The sequence below is a fragment of the Halichoerus grypus genome, chromosome 11 (genome assembly GCF_964656455.1).
Source record: "Halichoerus grypus chromosome 11, mHalGry1.hap1.1, whole genome shotgun sequence".
Classification (NCBI taxonomy): domain Eukaryota; kingdom Metazoa; phylum Chordata; class Mammalia; order Carnivora; family Phocidae; genus Halichoerus; species Halichoerus grypus.
This window is the reverse complement of record NC_135722.1, coordinates 60,045,200-60,071,515: the sequence shown is the minus strand read 5'-3', so window position 1 is coordinate 60,071,515 and position 26,316 is coordinate 60,045,200. Positions and strand designations below refer to the sequence as shown.

The 26,316-nt window shown below is 37.4% G+C and overlaps 1 protein-coding gene and 1 non-coding gene across 3 annotated transcripts in view; both read left to right on the top strand.

Moving 5' to 3' along the window:
• TENM4 (teneurin transmembrane protein 4) overlaps positions 1–26,316 on the top strand; it is a 2,958,785-nt gene that overhangs the window by 9,691 nt on the left and 2,922,778 nt on the right. The gene's annotated exons all lie outside the window — the stretch shown is intronic.
• LOC118527371 (U12 minor spliceosomal RNA) lies at positions 23,965–24,114 on the top strand. Its single transcript, XR_004913083.1, has one exon. It is a non-coding gene; the product is annotated as a U12 minor spliceosomal RNA (small nuclear RNA).

Sequence of the window (26,316 nt, the reverse complement as noted above, 5' to 3'; positions counted from 1 at the left end):
TGATAGAAATGGCCTGATGTGCCCCCCCCCCTTTTTTTTTAAATAACAGCTTTCCTGGTAACCTCCCTTGGAGATTATTTTCATTCAGCATTTACGGCATGGTACACAAGAATTAACATTTTTATCTCATAATTCTTAAACAAGATACAGAAGATGGCAAACACTTTGTGTGTTCCACTGTCCCTTGCACATAGTAGCACTTGAGTTTTTTAAATTAACTAAATTTCACATTATTAGATCATTCGTATTGAGACCTTTTAAAGTCTTGCATCTGTGATCTGACCTGATTAGTCCCTCTGTCCTGTGTCGTCAATGAATTTAATAAATGAGTCTTCTGTCTTCTGCATTTGCATCTATGATGTTGAACAGGACAGAATTTATCAACTTGCCAGAAGACTCCCTCTAATTTGGCACTGAAGTAATAATTCACATTAATTGTCATCTGTGCTTGAAATACAAAGCCATCTAACTGTGCACTCTCTGTTCTACATGCTTCATTCTATTGCTAAGGATCTCAGTTGAGACTTCATCAAATCTTCACTGAAATTACTATTTCTTAAAATAACTCCTGAGCAAAGTGATCCATTTAAAAGAAAGTTTTGTAAACTTTATAAACTTATATAGGTTTCTAATAATCACATTTTTTTTGAAATCTTGATAAGCTATGTATAATAATCCATTATAAAATTTTGTTGTAGGGTGGGTGATAAACTTACAAGTTCATTTTTCCTCATCATCAGTCTTTAGGAAACCCTCCTATTCTCTGGAATGTTTGAATAATTATCACACCTGATAAACACCTTTGCTCAGGTATGTATTCTGTAACTACATTCCTACTTCTTGTTGGTTTCAGTCCTTGTTGGCCTACATTTGTGTTACCCTTTACAGTATAAATGGGTACTTTTGTTCTTAGAAGTAAAAATTTATTGGGTTATTGGGCTTCTCTCAGTTTTTATTAAAAACTGTATCATTGGCCCAAGGCAGTTAACCTATCTCTTCAATATTCTTGTTTTTATTTGCAAACATTTTATTATTTTCAGCATTTTAAAGGATCTCAGCTCTGTCTAGATTTTAGCATTGATGAAAAAAATTTTATAGGTAATTTTATCTTGTTTAAATGATTTTTTTATTCGAAGATCTGCATAAGTACTAAAAAATTGGACTTATGCCATTTATCATAAGTCCTTCAAGCATTTGACCTGATATTCAGTCAAGATCACAGGATAAATAGCTTTAGGAAGGCTTGATGTGATTAGTGTGTTTGATGAATATATGATTTTATGCAAATTTGGGGATGTCAGCAGTGTGTCCTGTCCCCACACCCCAAACCAGCCTCGGTTCTTGAGTTCAGCAAAGAATGCAGAGACAAACTCTCAAGTAAGCAAGAGTTTAATAGCAGGTGAAGAGAAAGTACATTGTCATTGTGGAAGAGCAGGCAGGCCCAGAGGCGGCAAGTGCCCTGGGGTCAGCGTTGTTGTCCCTTTTCAGAGTTGTAGGAGTTATGGGTCATAGCTAGGGTGGTCTGACAGGGTTTGCCTCCAGTCATCTCAGGGTTTCTGCCTACAGCTCGGGAGGGGGAGTTTTTGGCCCTATATGTTCCTTATCAGAACTGTCATGGCACCATCCCCCCAAGGGGTGTCAAAATCGTAGTGTAAATGTATTACAATAAAGCTATAGGTTACTGTAGGGCAGTGGTTATAGGGAAGAGCATGTGTGTTCCTGGGTTTTTTCCCAGATGTCTGAAACTTGTTTTTTTGGCCCTTCTTAGCAGTCAGGGAACAGTCCTGTTCCTTGCTCATGTCTGGCTAACTGCCTCCTCTATCAGGGACAGTATATCATTGCTAGGGCAGTAAATTCAAAACTTGACTCTTATTTACCTCTGACATTTTGCATTTGGGAGTGCATTTAAGAAGACATCTTGAGACATAATCAGAACTGGACAGAAAAAAAAAGCATTGAAAGGATAAATTATAATTATCCATGAAAGAATAAAAATCACGGTATATTGCCAATAAGTAAAATTAATTTTGTGAGTTTTTGTTTTTGTTTGAAATAAAATCATCTGAGTAAGAGGCAGCTTGTATTTAGATTAATTTTTTTTTAAAAGCAACTAGAAACACTAGTTATGAATTACAGGATTCTAGAAAGATAAAGATAACATACGACAAGTGAATTTTATAGTCAGTGCTGTATACTGGGTTGATTCTAAAAAATATATTATTATATTTCTCCCTGTGGCTGTTTTTTGGGGATCTTTTTTAGGTTGATGAATATTTGATTTGTTTTTAGTTGTATTTTCAGTTTGCTATGGGGAAGGAAGACACAGAATGTGGGGTGGGGAAGTGTCTAGGGATTTTGAGTAACTCTTACTTAAACTTAAAGATTGGATGTATGACTGTGTAAAAACAAACCTGTTTCTCTAAATCTGTCTCAGTATTTTTGTCTCAGGCAACACAACTCAAAACATAGTAAAACGATCAGCTTAAAATTTTTCTCTAAGCTGTGGGAATGGCTTGGTACTTTTTAGGGAATGTTGAAAGGCCACCAATATCCTTATTTTGGTGGCCTCAGACATACTTTTCTCCTCTAATTGTCTAAGAGAATCTTAATTGGGAGCCTTCATTTAGGGACTGAAAAGCAAAAAGACACAAATGGTTCTGCATAATTCCAGCATAAGGCCTGTTGCAAATGAACAGAGGGTCAGCATATGAGAGAAATGTCTTCTGTTTTCTTTCATTTTCATTGTCTCTAGGTTGTGCATAATTTAAATCTCTTGCTTGGCTAAACTTTTATAGGGGAAAACATTGAAGAAAATAGGTGAGAGTTAAAAAAAACTACAGAATAACAAAAGCTTAGAGACTGACTCTAAGATTGTGACTCGAGAACTTAGTGTTTGAATCGTCTCTCTGCGGGAGTAGCGGGAATTAAGATCAGGGTCAAATTCAGATGTATTATGGATGGTCAGAATAAAGTGCTCACACAACATTGAGTCACAAGATGTGAAGTACTGAGCTAATACGACATCTGAAAGACAGCCTCAGAGACAGACAATGTAGAGAGTCTACAGGTTACTCATATGACTGTCTCACACAACTTTGATACTCAAGTTACCACTTTTCATTAAAAAAAAGATGCCTGCAAGAATATAGAGTACAGTGTCTCACCTTCCATTTCTTTCCAGTTTACTGCATCTTTCCTTTTCTCTATCACTGTAGTTGCCAAGCAGATGCCTGATGACTAGTCAAATGTGGCAGTGCTGTCAGAAATCAGCACAGGGAGGCCCGGTGTTTTTGTTTAGTTTTAACTTTACCTTGATATGGCAGCTTCTGTGCTTAGCATTTCATGAGCATTTTCTATTTTCACCCTCAAACCGATGCCATGAAATTGGGTCTATCTATGCTTATTCCCCTTTCAGGAATGAAGAAACTGAGGCCCTGGGAAGTTCCAAAAAGGTCACAGAAGTCCTAACTAGAAGACCTTAGCTTTATTGATAATTGGTAATAGATCGAGAACCAGAGTGTAGATACTCCTTTATCCTTTGATCTAGTCACAGAACACTATTGCCCCGTTAGTGAACTAAAGCTCCTACTACAGCAAGTGCTGCTAAGTGAATGCACACTTCTGAAGTACTTCTAGATCTTTCTCCTAGGGCCTATGAGAGGTAGTTGAGGATGGTGTTTGAATTAAAGACCTGGTGTAGAGCATGCTTCTGTGCACCAGCTGGGTGATTGTAAGTAAGTTACTCAACCTGTGTGTATGTGTGTGCTTTCTGATTTGTAAAAAGGGATGATAGTATTTTCCTTATGAAGTTGGAGTGAGGATTAAATGTGTTCATATGTGTATATAAAGCACTTAGAACAGTACTTGACATATAGTGAGTGCTTCCTAAGCGTTAGATATAACTTTCTTGTTTCCATCTCAATAATTGGGGGAAAAAAACCTCACAACTGCCAGTTTTTCCTTATTTCCTGTTGTGTTTCATATAATCCTTTATTCTGTAGAACACATGACATCAGCATGTGTTTTCCAGTTGTGCATGGGATGCTAGGACTATAGAGAAAACTACAGCATGGTCCCTGAGCTGAGGAGCTTAGACAAGTGACTAAATACTGGAAAAGGAATATAGCAGGTGCTATGACAGAGCAGTGGATGCAAGATACCATAGTACTAAGTATCCATGCTGCTGCAAGAAGACTTAACAAAGGTTACAATTGTTGACCTAGGTTTTGAAGGAGAAATTTACAAGACCAAAAAAAAAAAAAAAAGGGTGAAAACTGTCCCAGATCCTATGACCAATACAACATTTATAGTGATATGAGAACAAGTAGCTTTTTGTTTTTGAAACTAAGTAGAGAATGAATACAGGGCAAATGTGGAGAAGAGCAAGGGTATGATATTGCAAGAGGTGGGCAAGTGCCAGATGTGCAGAAATTCTATCCCATACTAAGAAGCTTTAGAGAATTTTTAAGCCAGAGGGACATGCTCCTCAAAGATATCTCAGAGCAATAATGGACTGTGACAACATTAATTGCAAGGGTGGCAAAGATGCCAATCTTCCAAAAATGTATCATCTTCCTGCAATTAAAAATAATTGCATTTCTTCTTCCTGGAAAAAGGAAAACGTTATTATTCCTTCTCCCTATGGGTAAAGCTGTGATTCTCTATGTAAACTCCTAGGGATTCTCTATAGGGAAAGGGGCATTACGGGAAGAATAACTTTGAACTGACAAAGAATAAAGTTCGTCCAAGGGAGTGTTACAAAATTCATCATTATGATTACTTGGAACCAGTCTGTGCAAGTGATAAATTATTCTATCCTTTCTCAATAGTAAATTATACTAATAACATTCCAACTTTATTTAGATTCTAAAAATTGGTTCGCTGGATTGTGGTGCATAGTACTTTCCATGGATATCTTTCTCTCTGTGGCATGATGTTTTTAAACAAATATTATTAAAATTAGATCAAATAATATATAAAATATATTTTAGAAAACCTAGATGACTTGAGGCTGAAAAAGTAATAGAATAAAAAAATATTCCATGTTTTATTCTCTATATTGGCTAAGAATTCCTGTTTCTCTGAGACGTGGTGATGTCTAGGTTGATGTGTATTTATTGGATTATCCAATTGTCTAACTTGCTTGCCCCTATGTATGAAGGATTGCATGTCTACATTCTTCTTCCTCTCTCTTTCTCTCTCTCTCTCTTGTTCTCCCTTCATTACCATTCCTCTTTTTCTTTTTTGCTAAAAACCAAAATGATCTAATTGAGTTAGAAAAAACTTTAAACTCAGAATATGACCTGGCTCTGAATCCTGGATCCCTCATTGACTTGATGTGTGACTTTGAAAAGTCACTGAAGGGTTTCTGTTTTCCATTTTCTTACATGCAAAATACAGGTAATATTTATGTCATAAGTTTTCTCTAAAAAAGAAATGAGCCTGTTCCTCCCCCTGCTTGTCCTTGCTCTTTCCCTCTCTCCCCCTCTCTCTGTGTCAAATAAATAAAAAAAAAAACTTAAAAAAAGAAATGAAACAGTCTATTAATATAATTAATTACCTATCTGAAATATCAGAAATATTCAAACATTTATTGGCCCTGGATCCTAACTATGGTTTGCTTAAAATATCCAGTGATTATTGTAACTATTCATAACTTATATTACCTTAGAAATTCTCAATTGAATTATCATAGACTTGGTTACTAAAATGAATTGATGAATTCTATATGTGCTTAGGTTAAAAGAAAAAGCAGTTTCATCACAAAAAGCAGTTTCATCAGGTTATATTTTCCTGATACCTTAAACTGTGAATTCCTTCAGACATGGATATTGTCTTATTCATCTTTAGATTCTTGAGGTGTGGCACTTTGACCAGACACATAGCAAGTGCAAAATGTATGTTGAATGATTTTTCTTTAATTAGTATTCATGAGCAGAGTCTATTTAGCCTTATTAAATCATACAGTATCTAAGCATGCTGTTCACTTCAGTGATTGAACATCAAAAAGATAATTTATTTATAAATTATATTTTACCCCCACAGCAAAGTGATACAGGTTAACTATGTTATCTCTTTCAATGTTTTTATGAGAAATTAAGGGAGCTACATATAGTAATGCTTCCTAAGTATTAGAAAACTGTTTTTGTTCTGTTTTATTTATTGTTGTTGTTATATTTTATATTATTTTCAGGCATTGAGACCAGACCTGCTGTCAGCTGTAGCAAGGTTACGTAAGATTCAGCTGTGTATAGAGACCTGCAACCAACTTTCTGGTTCATGGTATAATGAGAATTCAAGATATGATGGAATAGATTGAACATGACTCATTTCCAGATAATTTTAAGTTGAAAGCTAATCCTAGAAGTTCCAAAAATGTCTCTAGGCAGTGACATAGTAAATGGATTCCTACATGAATGTTTTAAAGCTACATCCAGATTGCTCAATGAAGTGCACAGAGTCATGCACATAGAGAAACTAATTTATCTTACCTCCACTCCACAAATCTTTTGATATAGTTCAACGAGTATTTTTAAATCACCTGCTACATGAAGATTCAGCATGTTTTTATTTTCTCACAAGCTGACTGGAGACAATTTATTTCTCTTATCTGTGCTTCAGATTTTGTATGAACAAATAAATGGCATAAATGAATTATGATGATTTTTCCCAGCTCTAACGTCCCAATATCTCAAGCCTGTGATTGACCCCATTACTTTGATAATATGTTATTTTTATTCTAAATTTTTTTAACTTTGAATTTTGGGGGAGACTATGTCTCTCATTTTTATGCCTCCTAATCATTGTCTAAGTCTAAAGTCTTAATAGCCTCCTCTAATATATCCAATTTCTCAATATTCAGTTCCTGACACTTTCTCACATGTCATTGTCATGGTTATATTCTTATCTACCTAGGTCCTAGAAAAGTACCTGAAGCTAGTTGACCATGAGCTAAGCTATTTTGGGAAATAACTTACCTAAGCAGAAAATACTGATGTTAGGGACACTTTACAGATAATCTAGTTTACTGGGTCTCAGGTTTTAGTGTGCATCTAAAGATAGAAGTCTTGCTCAAATATAGATTGCTGGACCCCACTCCCAAATCTTCCACTTCAGTTGGTCCAGATGGGACCCAATAATTTGCATTTTTAACAAGTTTTCAAAGGATGATGATGATGGGGATGATGGTCTGGAGCCACATCTTAAGAACCACTTCTCTAGGTCAACTCCTATACTAGGGACAGGTGGTGGTGTTACACAGCAAATTAGTATTAACTGAGTTCCAAAATATTGTTATGACACAATACCTAGTCCTATGTTCTCTTCCATTAAATCAATGTTTCTGATAGTATGTTCTGTGGAACATTACATATATCAGACAGAAAGTATGCATTCAAGTAAATAACTGTTATTTTGTTTATTTGCAATTGCATTTGTTCAGAATACCTTTTTCTTCACTTCTAAATATTATGATTAATACAGCGTTTAGCAAGTCTTTAATCACTAATTTTTATAAATGTATCCTTAGGTAATTTTCATTTTACTTTCATTGTTTTATAATCCATTCCATTGGTATGCTTTCAGATTGGTTTTAATTGCCCTTGTTTCTTACCAGAACTTCTCTCTTATTGTTAAAGCTGTAGTCATAAGCTACTGAAGCTCATCAGTTTCTGAGATTAGTCAATTTTCAACACAATAGTATGCATTTTCCTCCAAGGCCCTGACGTCTGGTTAATATATGAAATTATTGTCCACAGGTAGGCTTCCTTTTGGCAGAAGGAAAATAAGATTGCAAATTAGTTTTTTTTTTAAGATTTTCTATATCTGGGCCTTAATACCATCAGTCAAGAAAGATGCTATGTGAATATCAATCAAAGGACTGAAAAAATGATTAGTGTGCTATGCCAAAAGATAAGACAATTTAAAACAGATAGAGCTATACTAGGACAAGTGCTTTTCTATTTATCTTTCAGCAAATTAGCCCTTGTTCTCGGACAAAAAGGAAAAACAAACTATAAATGACTCAGAAATGATGCAGTAGCTCTGCTAGAATACGTAAATCTGTATGGGGAATAGACAAATAGCTCTACATTTTTCCAAGGTAGAAAGAAGAAAAGGAAGCATGCAGAATTTGATCAAGCCAGGGAGAAAAATTCTTGCATCGTTTGCACAGGCTAAGCTGGGTAATGGAAAACATGCAACTTTTGCCAGCAAAGAGACCAATGCATGAATGGTTTCCCAATTTATGTGGCTATGACCTAGGGAATTTTTTTTAATCTCTTAGAATCTTAGTTTTCTCATCTGTAAAAAAGGATGAGAATAACACTTGTTTTTGCAAGGTTACAGTGAGGATAGCTTCTCTGAATGCGAGAGGGCACCTGTCTCTTCTTATTTTGGGTACTCCCAACACTAGTCAGAGCAGAGAATGCAGGAAACTAAGCCACTTTATCCTTCAACTTTATCCCACAGAGATAGCTTAAGATGGATAGCCACACTAAAATGCTGATGGGTGCTTTGCTTTATGTCTTCAAAGGTATTATATCATTTTTTAAAAAAAAAAGTCTCATAATTAACCCAAAACTCTGTCACCGATTTTAGGAAAATAATGTCTATTTTGTAATAATCAGGTCACTTAAATATACTTTTATTTCTTCCATCTGAAGTTTGGGTTGTCTCAACTGATAAGTAGATGATCTAGCAAATATAAAATATGTTTGATCAAAGGAAAATATGAAACGGCATGATAGAATTTGATATCCGATGGGATTATATAGTTTTTCAAAAAACCACCTTTAAGGTAAGATGGTCCTTAATGTTTTTTCACTCAGTTTCTCTCTTGCCTCTTAGATTTTTCTCGTTAACTTTAATGATCCTTGGTAGCAGATCAGAACAAGTAGCTCTGGTTGATTGATTTAGTTCTATACAGGTTTATTACAGAACATTCACTCTGTTTACAAAGGATGGGATCTTGACCCTACTCCTCAGGCCATGTGCACTAGAGCTCTAGGACATCTGTGTGATGTCTGTGGCCTGCCCACACAACTACTTGACTCTAGCATATGGACATCTTTGTTGGCAACTTGGCCTCATCACACACCCACACACTTCCTCTGAACAGTACTCCAGGATTAACTCAGAATGGCTATGTGCCTATTTATTTCTAAAATGTTTCAAGTCTAAACATCGTAGGAAGAAGATATGGGTATAATGTCACACTGTGAAAAAAACACAATTGCTCTGAAACCTGAGAGTTTTTGGAATCTGGAACTAGGCTGTGTGTGGACTCAATATGAAAGTTCTGTGATATAAATTGGATCATGTGACCATTCACTTCAAATCCTTCAATGACATGCCATTGTATTCAGGAGGAAGCTGGAACTCTTTCGTGTTTCTCAATCTCGTCTGGTCTGGGCTCTCTTGTTTTTCACATATAACCACTTTCCCTGAATAACTGTGTTCCAACCGTAAGAATTTGCCCACATTTTCTCACAAGGCCATGGTTTTTGGCCTCCAATTCTGTTACGGTACATGTTCCCTGTTATGCTTCAGTTTTTCCATTAGGCTTTGCTCAAATGTCATCAATTCTTAGAAGTATTCTTTGACTATTCTTTGATTTACCTGTATTAGGTAGTCCTCTCTCCTCATTTCTTTCACAGTACATAGCATCACCTGTCCTTGTCTCTTTACCTGGAATCCTTTTCCAATACTATGTGAATTCTATGTCCCATTCATCTCTAAGTTCCTGGAGTCTATCACGGTATCTTGTACATAGGAAGTGCTCAAAAATGTTCAAAAGGAGAAAATGCCTTCACTCATCCAACATGAAGAATATTTCTTATTGTAAAAAGCCACTCTTATCCCTTCTAACATGTGATTTTTGAGAATGCCCTCCCTTACCCCCCGACATCATTACTCCAAATTCAAAGTCATCGTCACTATTAGATAATTGTATATTGAGAAGGCATAGCCACTGTTACAGTCTAGCCTTGCCATAGATACTCTATTACTGAATAGGTGTGCTAAGGACCAGCAACACAATTATTCTTTTAGGAAATTATGTCTGTTATTTCAAGAAAAAAAATTAGTTATGGGAAAGGTGAGAATAGTGGTTGACTTTCTTTCATATATAGCATAGTTTCATATTATTATTTTAAATATGTATGTGAGGAAACATCATATTAATTTTAATGCTTAGGGCTTCTAGGGGGCCTAACACAGCCCCAGTTTATGAAATTGAACTAATTATTCACTTTTCTGTGCCTCAGTTTGATCTTATTTAGAAAATGAGTATGCAAAACCCAACTCTCAGGGGATTTGTGAAAAGTGAATGAAATAAAGTGTATGAACAAACATTGAGCAGTTGCTGGCATATATTACTAAATATTTTATAAGTGCTACTATTGATTACTGTCCAATTGACGTCTGCCTTTACTTCTGAGAATTAAAGTTTCAGTCGTAAAAATAAGATTGCTTTTATGTAATCTTCCATAACCACTCTGCATTCATATCTAATGATGACCAGATGAACACATTTATTGAAGCTGTATTTCAACACACTGATAGTGACCTTTAAGTACTGTGTATAAATGTGAATGAATTTACGTGCATGTACATATACAATGGTCATAATATTGCATTGGGATTTTCTTAAAGTATATTTTAATCCAAGATGATTGCTTGCTTATTACGTTTGTTTTTCTTTTTTTTATTTTTTTTATTTTTAAAGATTTTATTTATTTATTTGAGAGAGAGAGAATGAGAGAGAGCACATGAGAGGGGGGAGGGTGAGAGGGAGAAGCAGACTCCCTGCCGAGCAGGGAGCCCGATGCGGGACTCGATCCAGGGACTCCAGGATCATGACCTGAGCCGAAGGCAGTTGCTTAACCAACTGAGCCACCCAGGCGCCCCACGTTTGTTTTTCTAAGTGACATTGTATAGATAATGAAGCAAACTTATGGTTGAAAAATACCATCCCTCCTCCCCAGGTAGTCCTGTTTATTCCCCTTGCTTCTAAGAATTTTTACTTTGGATTTTAAGCATTTAAATATAAAGCTATTTTTTTCCATTTTCTTTTTTTTTATTAAGTTATGTTAATCACCATACATTACATCATTAGGGTTTTTTTTTTTAAGATTTTATTTATTTATTTGAGAGTGAGAGCTAGAGAGAGAGAGCACACACAGAAGGAGAGGGAGAGGGAGAAGCAGACTCCCCGCCGAGCAGGGAGCCTGACGCGGGACTCGATCCCAGGACCCTGGGATCATGACCGGAGCCGAAGGCAGACACTTAACCGGCTGAGCCACCCAGGCGCCCTACATCATTAGTTTTTGATGTAGTGTTCCATGATTCATTGTTTGCGTATAACACCCAGTGCTCCGTTCAGTACGTGCCCTCTTTAATACCCATCACCAGGCCAACTCATCCCCCCACTCCCCTCCCCTCTAGAACCCTCAGTTTGTTTCTCAGAGTCCATAGTCTCTCATGGTTCATCTCCCCCTCCGATTTCCCCCCCTTCATTTTCCCTTCCTATTTTCTTTTTTTTTTTAAACATATAATGCATTATTTGTTTCAGAGGTACAGGTCTGTGATTCAACAGTCTTACACAATTCACAGCACTCACCATAGAACATACCCTCCCCAATGTCTATCACCCAGCCACCCCATCCCTCCCACCCCCCCACTACTCCAGCAACCCTCAGTTTGTTTCCTGAGATTAAGAATTCCTCATATCAGTGAGGTCATATGATACATGTCTTTCAAAAGGAATGAAATCTTGCCATTTGCAAAGATGTGGATAGAACTGGAGGGTATTATGCTGAGCTAAATAAGTCAATCAGAGAAAGACATGTATAAAGCTGTATGGTGAGTGCTGTGAATTGTGTAAGACTGTTGAATCACAGATCTGTACCTCTCAAACAAATAATACATTATATGTTAAAAAAAAAAAAAGAAGAAGAAGATAGCAGGAGGGGAAGAATGAAGGGGGGGACGTTGGAGGGGGAGACGAACCATGAGAGACTATGGACTCTGAAAAACAAACTGAGGGTTCTAGAGGGGAGGGGGTTGGGGGGATGGGCTAGCCTGGTGATGGGTACTAAGGAGGACACATTCTGCATGGAGCACTGGGTGTTATACACAAACAATGAATCATGGAACACTACATCAAAAACTAATGATGTAATATATGGTGATTAACATAACATAATAATAAAAAAATAAAAAAATAAAAAAAAATAAATTAAATTAAATTAAAAAAAAAAAATAAAAATAGCTAATAATACCAGCCTTTAGGAATAATCAAATCATATATTGGTTTATTGATTTTTAATCTTTTAATCTTTTCCTAAGTATTTGTATTTAACTGATAGATATAATTTAATATAATGCCCTTATTTACTTAAACACTATTTCATATCTTTAAATGCTTTCATTCTTTGCTAGCTTTATTTTAATGTTCTTGGACTATTTTAGTGATAATTTCTCTGCTTATGTAAGTTCCACCCTACTGTCTTCCACTTTGCCCCTTGCTCTGCAAGACTAGGTTAATTCCTCCAATCATGTGCTTCAAAGTACTCACCCTAATTTAAATTATATATTATGTCACTCTACTGCTGTGATTATAGTGGAAGTTTCAGTTATTTATGTGATTATCTGTTTAATGTTTCTCTCTCTCACTAGACTATAAGATCCAGAATACCTGGGACTATTCCTGTCATCTTTGTCATTGTATCCACAAGGCATAGGATAGTAACTTGCTATAGGTTCTTTATAAATGACTGGAAATATTTTTTCATTTTAGGCATGCTTTACCCAAACTTCTGTGTAGTTTAATGAAAATACATTCTGATATCTCAGGCTCATTTAGAAGAGAGAGAGTAGTCCCACCTGGCCTCTATTAACAGATAGAACTGAGGGGAGGGTGGCCAAAATATAATACAGTATCTGCCCTCAGATGGTCCTCCAGGCCCAGTCTCTAAAATTGACATCTGAAATCTGAGATAAAAGTAACAGTGAAAAAGATAGAGCTGTTTCACTAGAATCTGGCCTATAAGAACCTGATAGGATTGGTGCTGATAACAAGCTGAGAACGAAGAGGACAGAGATTTTTAGGACAGAGCCCTTCCTATGAATATCAGGGCTCTCAGCCCTGAGCTTTAGCAGCAATTTCCACACTTGCAGTATTTAACCCTGTAGGACTTATTTATTTACTTACTTTTCTGGCATAGACAACAAAGGTAATTTTGGTGGATTATTAAATACTGATAAGCAAATTAGTTCTGGAACATGTGTGAGACTCTACCCTATTGGCTATCAGACATATTTAAAAGAAATGCAGGGCCTGAAATTTCCATGAAATGAGTGACAATTCAGGAAATTCTATTTGTGACTCCTAATATGACCTTATTTTTAATTTTCCTCATAGTGTGACTTATGAACTATAAGTGATGTCAAAAAATCATAAAATATCTCTTCCTTGTAAGATTGGGTGAAATCAACAGCCTCATATATTTAAAACCAAGTATGGTGCTTGTCCTGTGAAAAAGTTATACTTGCAGAGCTGAGCTGAACTGGGTTACATAAGTTCTACTGATTAACTCTGTGGATTTGGGAGACTTTCAAGTCCAGTTTATTCATCTATAGAGTGTATACTATCACTTTTGTGTGAGGTTTTTATGAAGCACAAATAAGGCACAACTTCTTAACTGTTCAGCAGTGTAAGACTAAGAGTTTACTCTTATTGGAAGCAATCACTTATTTGCATGTTGATCCTGTTGCTTTATCCTTGGAGGAGCTGCAGTTAGTTTTAGTATCATTTTACATTCATATTAATATTAATTATAAGAGTAAAATAAGTTTATGATTAAAATGAAATGGTTGGGCTCCCTTGATCTTATGAGAAGACAAATTCATTGCTCTGATTTGACTATTTTTGTTGTACTCAAGTGAGCACACTTTCAGTGTTTGCATTGTTTTTTAAAGTTTTGTGCATATTAAGAGAAAACTCTTCCTAAGATATATTTTTTAAAGATTTTACTTATTTATTTATTTAGAGAGAGAGAGAGAGTGAGTGGGGGGAGGGGCAAAGGGGGAGAGAGAGGGACAAGCAGACTCCATGCAGAGTGCGGAGCATGGCTCTGGGCTCTATCCCAGGACTCTGAGATCAGGACCTGAACTAAAATCAAGAGTTGGCCACTTAACTGAGTGAACCACCCAGATGCCCCTTCCTAAGATATTTATTGCAACATTGCTGCTTTGTCATTAGGTACTCTTAGGGTAAAAATAATCTTTACAAATTTTCCTATTCAGAAAGTGGATTCTGGTGATATTAAGTTGAATTCAGTGAAACTTCTGATTGGAGTATGATACTTTGCATTTCCCCAAATGTGTCTGAAATGAGTGAGGATCACAGAAGTGGAATGTGGTCAGTAAATAATGCTACAAGGAAAGCATTTCGTTTGGAGGATTTGAAGTACTTACTGGTCATCAGTTTACTGGTCTATAGCAATCCCTTTTGCAGGCACTTTGGTTTATGTTGTTTTTGTTCCACACTCTTGTCTTTGGGTCCTTCTTCTCTAGAGCTCAAGAAAAGAAGCAGTTGTTTTGTAGCTGATCTGGTATTTATCCTTGCCCCATCTACTTCTGTAGTATTTTTTAGAGAGCAAATCCTAGCAATAGCATCATAGTAATAGTGCTGGGGTTAGGGAACATGTTTATCCCTGGTACATGGCCTCAGTTGCTCAATAGCTTTAGTCTGTCTTACTAAAATTTTCTCAGTCTTTTAGTTAGTATATAACACTCATGTTCTTAACTTTGAGATATCCACATAGGACTATGACAGGACCCTTGAATCCTCTCATACAACTGTCTACCTGTTAAGTCTTCCCAGAGCTCAGTGTCTAGCCTTGGTGCAAAAAGCCAAGGATTCATTATACTTCACAATCATCAGGGCAATAAAAGAAGCAAATTACCAGATTTCAAACTCCCAGATGAAGAGGCCTTGTTTTGAAGAATTGAGGTAAGAATTTCAAATCATTGCAAGTGCTGGATTTGCTTATTGGATAGACATTTGTTCAGACCTAGTGTATGGCATACTCCAGATTGACTGTAGAAGGCAATGCTTGATTCAGAGGCTCCCTATTCTTATTTTTTAGTTACAATAGTCAAAAGCATTTTAGGATGTTTACATATGCCATATGCTCCAATAACTTAGTGACATGTCTTATTCTGAAAAATCATGCTTTGAACATTTCCTGCATCAAAGCATTTGTTTCTATCGATCCTTTAGCTTGGATTTCCAAACATTCTGTATTTCCTTTTATGGCCCTAATCACCTACACACACACACACACACACACACACACAAACACACACACGCACACACAGAGGCATGCCCACATGTACATGAATACATGTCCTTTCTGTAAGCAAAGAATATTGTGTGTTCAAGAATCAGCTTAGTTACCCCTTCTCCATTTAGCTTCTCTTGATCCTTGCAGACTTATAAGGATCAAATGCCATATTTATAGAACTGGCTTATAATAGGTATTTACTTATTTGTTCTTATTCATTTTTGTATATTTTAAAAAGTTTTTTTTTTAAAGACTTTATTTATTTGACAGAGAGAGGCACAGCGAGAGAGGGAACACAAGCAGGGGGAGTGGGAGAGGGAGAAGCAGGCCTCCCGCTGAGCAGGGAGTCCGATGTGGGGCTCGATCCCAGGACCCTGGGATCATGACTTGAGCTGAAGACAGACGCCTAACGACTGAGCCACCCAGGCGCCCTAAAAAGTATTTTGTAGTATTTTGAGAAGTATCTTGTAGTATTATAAGCACTTGATAATTATTTTCTGATTTTCTTTCATGAGAAGTAGAAATAAAATGACCCTAATGAATATGGTAGTGATACAGAGCTCTAATGTTCATTACACTTCTTTATAATATGGATATAAGTGATAATATCAATTTTGAATTCTGCTTGATGTTTTTGATGGAGGTATATTTGAGTGTACATAAAAAAAGATAATCCATATTACCCACCCCAATAAAATCCCCAATGAAACAAAAAGTATAAACAAATAAAAGGCAATGACATTTCCTTATTCCTTTCCGTGTCTTGAAAACCCAGGATAGACCAATAGGTGGCTAAAAGTTCTTCTCGCATTAACAAGCCATGTTATGGTATAATTAATTCTACCTTATTGGATGATATTCAAAATTATCAGAGAAATTATAAGTACATCAAAGTCTCCAAATGAATTGCTTTCCTTGCAGATACCTAGCCTATCATGTTTACATGCAGATTTTTCATTGGCCATAAAAAATCCTGAAAGGCAGATCCAATACCAACTTGGAACCACTATTAATTTGAACTAAATAAAAAGAGGTAATTTACTAAATTAACTGGCTTCCTTTTCAATCAAATATATCATTTAATTTAGACTATTAATTGTAAGGAGTTCCAGATTACTTGATAGTTGGACTTACTACAAAAACAAACTGATTTGGGGCACCTGGGTGGCTCAGTCATTAAGCGTCTGCCTTCAGCTCAGGTCATGATCTCAGGGTCCTGGGATCAAGCCCCGCATCAGGCTCCCTGCTCGGCGGGAGGCCTGCTTCTCCCTCTCCCATTCCCACTCCCCCTGCTTGTAGTCCCTCTCTCGCTATGTCTCTCTCTGTCAAATAAATAAAATCTTAAACAAAAACAAAAACAAAAACAAACTGATTTGTAATGGATAATTTGCAGGAGAAATTGGGGCTGAGCTGAATTAGACCTGAAAATATAGGGGAAGGAGTTTACATATAGAAGAGAATCTACTGTGTTTCAGGTATAATGTTTGCTCTCTTAACCCATTTTTTAATGCTTCCTTCAAATTTTGGAAGTATCTATTATCTTTCCCTTAAAGATTCCTCTGATATTCCCATGGTTTTGGGAAGGGTATCAATCTCTCCCTGAAGAGACAGAGGATATTGATGGCCCACTAAATGGCAGAAAGAATTGAGAAAATAAATGGCCTGGTCAAATAAAACAACTATTTTATAATTAGCAGGCATTTTCCAGAATAAAAGTTAAGAAGATGAAAATGAAAACTTTTTCTGCACCCTCATCCCCTTGCAGTATGAATTAACTAACATTAGAAGCAATACTCTGTAAAAAAAACAAACTTCTTTTTTAAATCCAAAGACTATTACAATGAACAATGAAAGTCTACCATATGCAACAACGTATCACCTGCATTGGGAGAAATGTGTTTGCTTTGTGTTTCAGGCACTTGCAAAAATCCCCTGTAAATCATTTCACAGAGGAGATCATTAAAACTATCTCCACCTTAATTCCACACATAGTCCCTCTCTGGATTCCCATTTTGTCCATAGTCACATTTTTAACAGGAATCATTACAAAACCAATTATTCATCTTCAAGATCAGCTGTATTTGTTGTTTGTCACATGCTCACATTCATCCTCAAGCATAAGGGCAACTGGCTTCTAGTCTAGTCATGTTCAAATTGTAAGATCTTGCCAAACTGAACCTATCAGATTCAGTGATGGGATGGTTTTGGTCTAATTGGAGTCAGTTGTTTGTTCTAGCTCTAAGATGTTATGATTTGATCTACTCTTATCCTCTCTTTTCTCTTCTCCCTTTTCCTGTCCTCTCTCTATCCCATCCCCCTCCCTCCTACTGCACACCCCTCTCTTTTATCCTTACTCTACTTCCTAAGATCTGGACTATTAGGCTTGTGACTCTGGAATTTACTGCTCTGGATCTCAATTTCTCCAGATAAGCTCCATGGTGTCTGACCACCTTGTGCTCATGTTACTAGGCTAGACACTTTTGTCCAGCTGTGAGTCATTGTTAGAGGTGTAGGAGTGAGGTGGTTAAGTATTGGGTTTGAGTTCAGAGAGACTTGGCTTTAAATGATGGCTCCTCCTCTTTCTAGCTTTGGGATATTATTAGCCCCCTTCCCCTATCTCTACTCCATTCTTCAACTTACAAAGCTTCTTGATTACTTCATTTCCTTTTCCTGTTCTAAAATCTATCTTTTCCATTACTCTTAAACTGTTCAAACTTATGTAGCCACCCTGGATATGTTCAATTTTTAAAAACACCAAAATCTTTTCTATGTCAAAACTTTTATCCTTTCTGTCCTCTGGGCTTAGATGGGACTGCTACTAGCTCTTGGGAAGGGACAGTTCTCATGCTTCAGATTTCATGTTAAAATCTTTTCTAGACACTCACACATAGTTTTCCATCCACAGTCCCACTTTTCCTCCATAGTAGCAATCTGTTACTTTTATAGTATTTTTCTCAAATAAAAATATGTGTGTTTACTTCTTTATCTTTAATGTTATAAGCTCCACAAGGAAAGAAAGCCTGCCTACTTGATTTACCACTCTTTCCCAGCACTAAATGGTATTCTTGGCATGTAGTAGAGATGAAATGTCTGTCAAATGAATGAATGGATTTGTGAGCTTCATCTCCCACATCTGTAAGATGGGCAAAATAACCCTGACCTCACAGTAATTTATTCATCTGGAATTAGAACTTGGTAGGCTCTCAAAAAATGGTACTTGTTATTTAACTAATAAGATCTAACTGATGAGATCAGAATGTTGGACTTGACAGGTAGAGAGAAGTGGAAGATACACCAGTGGGCAGGGATCCCTGAGAAGTTTCTCCTTTTATACCTGACATGTTATTGTTCGTATAATCCACACAGCTCCTTAGCTCAAGCCTCTGAGCTGAACTCTAATAGCAGCTCACAGAGTTCAAACGGGATCTTGGTCAACTGTTCTGAGGCTCATCTTTGTAAGCAGGAGGCAGCTGCTGTACCTGGAATGGAAGCCAGCTTTTCTGCAATGCTCCCTCTGGCAGTTAATTGGTCATGTCATCTCTTTCTCATAATACCACACTCCTCCCCTGTAACTTGATTTGTAATCTCGAGCAAAGGCTATTGCCTTCTGAGCCTAGGTTTTCTAATCTGTAAAGTGGAATTGTAATAGCATTCTCACTTTTTGCATAAGATTGATGAGAAATGAAAACCGTCTCGGTTGTGTATTGTTTATATGATCCCAGGAAGTGTTTTAGCCATGCAAAGCCTCAATTTCCACATGTGTATGGTGGAATAACAATAATCAGTTCCTCTGTGTAGTAAAAACAAATTAATACAGAGTCTGTGAAATCAAATTGGCATCTATTAAATATTTTTCCCACCATGCATATAGTATAGCTGTGGTCCTAAAGCATGCTGACCATTCTCTCTGTCTTTCTAAAGACCGGTTTGGGAAAATAACAAATGCATGCATTTCATAATTAAATAACACTTGCAAATTGATGGAAGCAATATTGATGAGGAGTTGCTGGAGAAGGTGGATATTCATGTGAGCTGGAACATAAGGGACAGGTTCATGGATGGAGTTCCATAGATCTGAATAAGGAAAAGTGGGGCACAAAAATAAGACCTCAACTTGGAGACAACCGTAGATGTAGTTTTGTTCAGTGGGGTCATCAACCAGTTTGGTCTTTTTTACTTTTGTCTGTCCTTTCTAGTTCTTTGGCCCAGAATGTGACCTTGATAGACTGAGTTCCTTAACTAGAATTTTCCTGTTGCTGAATTAGCACAGAGTACCCTACTTTTTAATCCATATCTCTTTTGAGAATTGGTTAATTAATATTTGCATATTAGCTAATTAGCATTTTTTCCTTCAAGCCTCTACAAAGTATAAAGTAATTTTTCAGGTAAAACACATCAGTCACACTAGGTAAGGACGAGCGTACAAGAGACCGCCTAAGAACTCACATTTGGACCTGGGCAGTGTTTTTCTCCAAGCAAGACATAGCATGAAGAACACTGGAGTGGCTGGCATTAGGTTAATGGAAACCACCTTTGTCCTTCTCTAGGACAAACAGCCAGTTCTTCCATAACTGAAAGTGTCTTCTCACTGACTGTTAGGCCTAGATGCTAAAAGAGGCCCTCCAATTGACAAACTCTAATAGAAACAAGAAGGGCTTCGATTACAAGTTGCTGAGAATAACACTTTGTGCACTGAGATGTGCACTTTCGGCATCATCATTTATTTTAAAGATAACCATGTAAACATGCTGAGAGCTGTAGTTTGTTTACTCCTGCCAGGGGTCTAGAGTATACATGGGACTGGCAGCTGTGATAGGTCAGCTAAAACATGGAATGTTCATATTAATACAAAAAAAAAAAAAAAAATCCAGCCACTATAAATGATCAGTTTCCCATTAATATCATCATTGCATAGACTTCCCACTTTCTATCAAAAAACAGCCTTTTAATCTTAATAAATTGAACTTCAAGCCTTTATTTGGAAAACAGGGCCAATAATATCTACCTCTCAACTTGTTGCAAAGATGAAGGACTGTAAGTACACAAATTGACTAGCATATAGAAGATTCACAATAAATGTGAATATATGTCACCTTCCTTTTCCTTGCAACTGGTATAAGATAGATACACAGTAGACACACAGTGACTGCTTATTGAGTAAGTGGCTCATCTGACCATTGCATAGGTGGTCAAAAACTTGTACAGTGCTACATTTGAATCCATTTCTGAAAAAGAGATTACTATATTTGTGTAACTTTTTTCAGAAAACCACTATTTTTGAGTGTGTGATTTGGAGGAAAATTAGAACTAAACCACATTTTCTTAGGTTTCAGAATCCCAATACCCAATATTCATTTATTGTTTTTTATTTTCAAAACAGCAAGTATACAAATTAAAAAAAAAAGTGTAGGAGGGGGAGGAGCGGGATGGCAGAGGAGTGGGAGACCTAGGTTTCCACCAGTCCTAGGAACTCAGCTAGATGGCTATCAAACCATTCTGAACACCTGCGAGCTCAGCAGGAGATCGAAGAAGGGAATGGCAGTGGCTCTCTGAGCAGAAAAGCGACCACTTTCTGGAAGGGAGGACGTGTAGAGAAGTGAATCCGAGGCAATATTGGGGAGGATAGATGGCGGGGGAGGGGCCTCCGTCTGCCGCTTCTGGCAAGTGTTAGAGCCGCGGAGCACAAAATCGGAACTTTTAGAAGTCTGCTCTGCTGAGGGACGTCACTCCAGTGGCTAAGCGGGGGGTGGAACCCTCGTGGGACAGTGTGGTCTCAGGACCCTCGGGGTCAAAGAAAGACCGGGGGTGCCTGAGTGCGGCAGAGCTCCCAGGTATCGGAGCAGGGAAGCTGACTGCAGAGACAGAGCCGAGGAGTGCGCTCTCAGCTCAGGGTTGCCATAAACCGTGATCTGCAGCACAGTCGGGCCACTGCTCCTCCAGCAGGGACCCAACAAGCGGCAGATCTGGGAAGACTCCCCTTCCTCCCCCAGGAGGAGCAGCACAGGAATGCACCGCAGGGATCTGCTGGGTTTGGAGACTCCACACGGGGTCGGGTGCCAGAGATAGAAACGCTCCATCACAGGCCGGGTGAACACAGAGTGTGGCCAGAGACTGGGGAGATGGGATTGATTGACTGCTTTTCTCTGGGGGCTCACTGAGGAGTGGGGCCCGGAGTTCTTGGCTCCTCCAGGTGGAGATTGGGAGGCCACCATTTTCATTCTTGTCCTCCAAAGCTGTACGGAAAGCTTGCAGGGAACAAAAGCTCCTGAGAGCAAACCCGAGCAGATTCCTTAGCCCGGACTGGGCAAGGGCGGAGCTATTCCGCCTCCAGCAAAGACATTTGGGAACCACGGCAGCAGGCCCCTCCTCCAGAAGATCAGCAAGAACAGCCAGCCAAGACCAGGTTTAATGATCAATGAGAACGGCAGAACTCCAGCACTAGGGGAATACTGCACATAGAATTCATGCCTTTTTTCCCACTGATTCTTTAGTCTTTCGAAGTTAATTTTTTTAATTTTCTTTTTTTTTCTATTTTTTTTTGAATTTTTCTTTTTCCCTTTTTCAACGAACATCTTATCCATCCCTTTTTTTAAAAAATCTTTTTTATTTTTCATTTTTAGTCATATTCTATCCCTTCATTTTAGTTAACCCTATTTTTGGTATATATATAAATTGTTCTCTCTTTAAAATTCTGGGATACAGTTTCTTCTAACAGACCAAAATGTACCCTAAATCTCTAGTGTATGGCTTTGTTCTAGTCTCCAGCCTGATCACATTCTCTCCCATTTTTTTTTTTAATTTCTCTTCTTTCTTTTTTCAACCAACTTCTTATCTTATCAATTCCTTTTATGAAATCTTTTATAATTTTTATCTTTATAATCATATTCTATCCCTTCATCATATTTACCCTTATTTTTGTACATATATAAATTTTAGTTTCTTTAAAATTTTGGGAGGCAGTTTATTCTAACACACCAAAATACATCTAAAATCTAGTGTGTGGCACTGATCTATTCACCAGCCTGATCATATTGGATCATATTCTTTTTTTATTTTCTTTTTTCTTTCTTTCCCTTTCTTTTCCCCTGGTTTCAGGTCTCTTCTGATTTGTTTAGTGTATATTTTTCTGGGATCGTTGTTACCCAGTTAGCATTTTGTTCTCTCATTCATCAATTCTCCTCTGGACAAAATGACAATATGGAAAATATCACCTCAAAAAAAAAAGAACGAGAGGCAGTACTGACTGCCAGGGACCTAATCAATATGGACATTAGTAAGATGTCAGAACTAGACTTCAGAATGACGATTATAAAGATACTAACTGGGCTTGAAAAAAGCATGGGAGATACTAGAGAAACCCTTTCTGGAGAAATAAAAGAACTAAAATCTAACCAAGTCGAAATCAAAAAGGCTATTAATGAGGTGCAATCAAAAATGGAGGCTCTAACTGCTAGAATAATTAAGGCAGAAGAGAGAATTAGTGATGTAGAAGACCAAATGATGGAGAATAAAGAAGCTGAGAAAAAGAGAGAGAAACAACTACTGGATCCCGAGGGCAGAATTCAAGAGATAAGTGATACCATAAGACGAAACAATATTAGAATAATTGGGATCTGAGAAGAAGAAGAAAGAGAGAGAGGGGCAGAAGGTATATTGGAGCAAATTATAGCAGAGAACTTCCCTAATTTGGGGAAGGAAACAGGCATCAAAATCCAGGAGGCACAGAGAACCCCCCTCAAAATCAGTGAAAATAGGTCAACACCCCGACATCTAATAGTAAAACTTAAGAGTCTCAGAGACAAAGAGAAAATCCTGAAAGCAGCTTGGGACAAGAGGTCTGTAACCTACAATGGTAGAAACATTAGATTGTCAAGAGACCTATCCACAAAGACCTGGCAGGCCAGAAAGGACTGGCGTGATAACTTCAGAGCACTAAATGAGAAAAATATGCAGCCAAGACAAACAAAAACTAAAAGAATTTGTGAACACCAAAGCAGCCCTAAAAGAAATATTGAAAGGGATCCTCTAAGCAAAGAGAGAGCCTAAAAGTAACATAGACCAGAAAGGAATGGAGATAATATACAGTAACAGTCACCTTATAGGCAATAAAATGGCACTAAATTCATACCTTTTAATAGTTACCCTGAATGTAAATGGGCTAAATGCCACAATCAAAAGACACAGGGTGTCAGATTGGATTAAAAAACAAGACCCACCGATATACTGTCTGCAAGAGACTCATTTTAGACCCAAAGACACCTCCAGATTGTAAGTGAGGGGGTGGAAAACAATTTACCATGGTAATGGACACCAAAAGAAAGCTGGGGTGGCAATCCTTATATCAGACAAATTAGATTTTAAACCAAAGACTGTAATAAGAGATGAGGAAGGACACTATATCCTACTTAAAGGGTCTATCCAACAAGAAGATCTAAAAATTGTAAATATCTATGCCCCTAACATGGGAGCAGCTAATTATATAAGGCAATTAATAACAAAAGCAAAGAAACACATCTACAAAAATACAATAATAGTGGGGGACTTTAACACCCCCCTCACTGAAATGGACAGATCATCTAAGCAAGAGATCAACAAGGAAATAAAGACTAAATGAATGCCTTAAACTTATGAGTAAGGAAAATAATGATTCAGGGTGACGCCCGAATCCTCACTGCTAATGTGAGACGAATTTTTGAGTGGGTAAAGGTTGCCCCTAAAGTGACCTGCCTACTTTGCGGGATGCCTGGGAGTTGAGATCTGCCCGCCCCCCCTTCTTTAACACTGAAAGAGTAGATGGACTGGCGGAAGTTGGCAAGCAAGTTTGGAGGGATTTCTTTCTTTCTAAGTAAGCTATTATTCTTGTGTTCTTTGGGGAGGGGTGGCATCAGCCACTTGCATTTAAAAAAAAAAAAAAAGACTAAATGACACACTGGACCAAATGGACTTCACAGATATATTCAGAACATTCCATCCCAATGCAACAGAATACATATTCTTCTCTAGTGCCCATGGAACATTCTCCAGAATAGATCACATCCTAGGTCACAAATCAGGTCTCAACTGGTACCAAAAGATTGGGATCATTCCCTGCATATTTTCAGACCACAATGCTTTGAAACTAGAACTCAGTCACAAGAGGAAAGTTGGAAAGAACTCAAATACATGGAGGCTAAAGAGCATCCTACTAAAGAATGAATGGGTCAACCAGGAAATTAAAGAAGAATTTAAAAAATTCATGGAAACCAATGAAAATGAAAACACAACTGTTCAAAATCTTTGGGATGCAGCAAAGGCAGTCTTGATAGGAAAGTATATAGCAATACAAGCCCTTCTCAAGAATCAAGAAAGGTCTCAAATACACAACCTGACCTTACACCTAAAGGAACTGGAGAAAGAACAGCAAATAAAGCCTAAACCCAGCAGGAGAAGAGAAATAATAAAGATCAGAGCAGAAATCAATGAAATAGAAACTAAAAGAACAGTAGAGCAGATCAACGAAACTAGGAGCTGGTTCTTTGGAAGAATTAACAAGATTGATAAACCCCTGGCCAGATTTATCAAAAAGAAAAGAGAAATGACCCAAATAAATAAAATCATGAATGAAAGAGGAGAGATCACAACCAACACCAAAGAAATACAATTATAAGAACATATTATGAGCAACTCTATGCCAGCAAATTAGATAATCTGGAAGAAATGGATGCATTCCTAGAGATGTATCAACTACCAAAACTGAACCAGGAAGAAATAGAATACCTGAACAGGCCTATAACCACTAAGGAAATTGAAGCAGTCATCAAAAATCTCCCAACAAACAAAAGCCCAGGGTCAGATGACCTATTCTTCTGAAACTGTTCCAAAAAATAGAAATGGAAGGAAAAGTTCCAAACTCATTTTATGAGGCCACCATTACCTTGATCCCAAAACCAGACAAAGACCCCATCAAAAAGGAGAATTTCAGACCAATATCCCTGACGAACATGGATGTAAAAATTCTCACCAAAATACTAGCCAATAGGATCCAACAGTACATTAAAAGGATTATTCACCACGACCAAGTGGGATTTATCCCTGGTCTGCAAGTTGGTTTAACATCTGCAAAGCGATCAATATGATACAATACATTAATAAAAGAAAGAACAAGAACCATATGATCCTCTTAATAGCTGCAGAAAAAGCATTTGACAAAGTACAGCATCCTTCCTTGATTAAAACTATTCATAGTGTAGGGATAGAGGGTACATACCTAAATATCATAAAAGCCATCTATGAAAAACCCACAGCCAATATTATTCTCAATGTGGAAAAACTGAAAGCTTCCCCCCTAAGGTCAGGAAACGGCAGGGATGTCAACTATCACCACTGCTATTCAACATATTACTAGAAGTCCTAGCCTCAGCAATCAGACAACAAAAAGAAATAAAAGGCATCCGAATAGGCAAAGCAGAAGTCAAACTCTCACTCTTTGCAGATGATGTGATAGTTTATGTGGAAAACCCAAAAGACCACCCAAAACTGCTAGAACTCATACAGGAATTCAGTCAAGTGGCAGGATAGAAAATCAATGCACAGAAGTCAGTGGCATTCCTATACACCAACAACAAGACAGAAGAAAGAGAAATTAAGGGGTCGATCCCATTTACAGTTGCACTCAAAACCATAAGATACCTAGGAATAAATCTAACCAAAGAGGCAAAGAATCTGTGCTTAGAAAACTATAAAATACTCATGACAGAAATTGAGGAAGACACAAAGAAATGGAAAAACGTTCCATGCTCATGGATTGGAAGAACAAATATTGTGAAGATGTCAATGCTACCTGGAGCAATCTACACATTCAATGCAATCCCCATCAAAATACCATCCACTTTTTTCAAAGAAATGGAAGAAATAATCCTCAAATTTGTATGGAACCAGAAAAGACCCTGAATAGCCAGAGGAATGTTGAAAAAGAAAAGCAAAGCTG